A 2,139-nucleotide genomic window follows, 5' to 3' on the forward strand; every position below is an offset into this window, starting at 1 on the left:
AACAAAGAAAGTGGTAACTATGTGGGTTTGAAAGAGACACTGATAATTAAGTAAAACAATGGTGCTAGGTCTTCCCGCCTACCCCCACCCCCACCAGTATTCTTGACCATGTTTATAGACTGACATGGAGTGAAGAAAACCAAAATTCATCATGTAAATTTATGAAACTGTTAAACAATCTGTTTTTGAGAAAGAGCCTCACTATGTAGCCCTGACTGCCTGGAACTCACCACAGTGGTGTTGAACCCACAGAACTCTGTTTCTTCCTTCTTAGTGCTGGGATTAAGGTAGTATGCTACCATGCCTAAAATTGTGTAACTTAGGCTGGTCTTGATCTTGTGAGCTTCCTGCCTTTTCCTCTTCAGATATCAGTGTGCTATGACAACTAGTAAAAAAAAATTTTTTTTGAAGAGAAGGTTTCTTTGTGTGGCTCTGGCAGTGGTTGTCCTGGGACTGGCTATGTAGACCATATTGGCTTTGAACTCACAGAGCTCTATCTGCCTCTGCCTTGTGAATGCTGAGATTAAAGGCATGTTCCACAACAATCCTCCCAAAGTTATTAAACAATGTATGTTACTGAGTTATAGTAGGGAATAAATTTCTTTATCTCTCAGGAATTAAACCTCATACAAGCTAAGAAAAATCTGTACCATTGATCTACTCAGCCCCTATTCCAGAAATAATTTTAAAAACTTAACCATCCAAGACTAGACAGAAGACAGTAAACACAAAACAGGTGACATAAACAGATAAATAGTACATTAAAAATAACAATCTGCACCAAATTATATTAACTAATTTTACTAAATGCATTAATTAAAAACTGGTTGTTAGACTACATTCAGTCATACATGTGCAGGTACAAACACAGTTGCATGCTTCAATAAGAATGTATGTATTAGGCCTTAGTCCTCTTTCCCGTCTTGCAAGACGGCGGGTGAAAAAGCGGAGAAGCCCGATAAAAAGGAGAAGAAACCTGTGGCCAAGAAGGCTGCTGCCTCCGGTCCTCGTGCCGCCGCTGCAGCTAAAAAGGGTAAACCTAAGGGTAAAAAACTCAAGAAGGCGAAGCCCCATTGCAGCCAGAACCCTGTCCTGGTTAGAGGAATTGGCAGGTACTCCCGATCAGCTATGTATTCCAGAAAGGCCTTGTACAAAAGGAAATACTCAGCTGCCAAGACCAAGGTTGAAAAGAAGAAGGAGAAGGTCCTTGCTACTGTCACAAAAACAGTTGGTGGGGACAAGAATGGTGGTACCCAGGTGGTGAAGCTTCGGAAAATGCCTAGGTATTATCCTACGGAAGACGTCCCTCGGAAGCTTTCAGCCAGCACGTGAGGAGGCTGCGTTCCAGCATCACCCCCGGGACTGTCCTGATCATCCTCACCGGGCGCCACAGAGGCAAGAGAGAGGTTTTCCTGAAGCAGCTGGGCAGTGGCTTGCTTCTTGTGACTGGACCTCTGGCTATCAACAGAGTTCCTCTGCGCAGAACGCACCAGAAGTTTGTCATTGCCACCTCTACAAAAGTTGATATCAGCGGGGTTAAAATCCCCAAACACCTGACTGACGCTTACTTCAAGAAGAAGCAGCTGCGCAAGCCCAGGCATCAGGAGGGCGAGATCTTCGACACAGAGAAGGAGAAATACGAGATTAGAGAGCAGCGAAAGGCTGATCAGAAAGCTGTGGACTCAAAGATTTTGCCAAAGATTAAAGCTGTTCCTCAGCTCCAGGGCTACCTGCGATCTCAGTTCTCCCTGACAAACGGGATGTATCCTCACAAACTGGTGTTCTAAATTACTTACAACCTAATTAAACAGATTCATATGTTAAAAAAAAAAGTATGTATTAGAAAAATGTATAGAAATACTTAAAATCTGGGGTTACATGTCTGTTTGCAATCCCAACACTTGGAAGTAGGAGAGTCAAAAATTTATGATCATTTTTGCTACATAGTGAGTTTGAAACAAATTTTGAACAAACAATAACAACAAAAATGAGGGTGAAAGTACACCATTTAAAACACTGCATAAAAGAAAGCTTATAGACACATACTAATATCACATACAATAAATTTGAAATAAAAAAACATTGCTAGGGCTACCACTTTCTGTTGAGAGACCAAACCTACTTCATCTTGGAACTGGC

At 41.8% G+C, this 2,139-nt stretch overlaps 1 pseudogene; it reads left to right on the plus strand.

The window, feature by feature from the left end:
• Positions 1 to 907: 907 nt before the first annotated feature.
• LOC117695117 (large ribosomal subunit protein eL6 pseudogene) lies at positions 908 to 1,832 on the plus strand (annotated as a pseudogene).
• The last annotated feature ends 307 nt before the right edge of the window (positions 1,833 to 2,139 follow it).

This window comes from Arvicanthis niloticus, chromosome X (assembly GCF_011762505.2).
Source record: "Arvicanthis niloticus isolate mArvNil1 chromosome X, mArvNil1.pat.X, whole genome shotgun sequence".
In the NCBI taxonomy this organism is placed as follows: Eukaryota; Metazoa; Chordata; class Mammalia; order Rodentia; family Muridae; genus Arvicanthis; species Arvicanthis niloticus.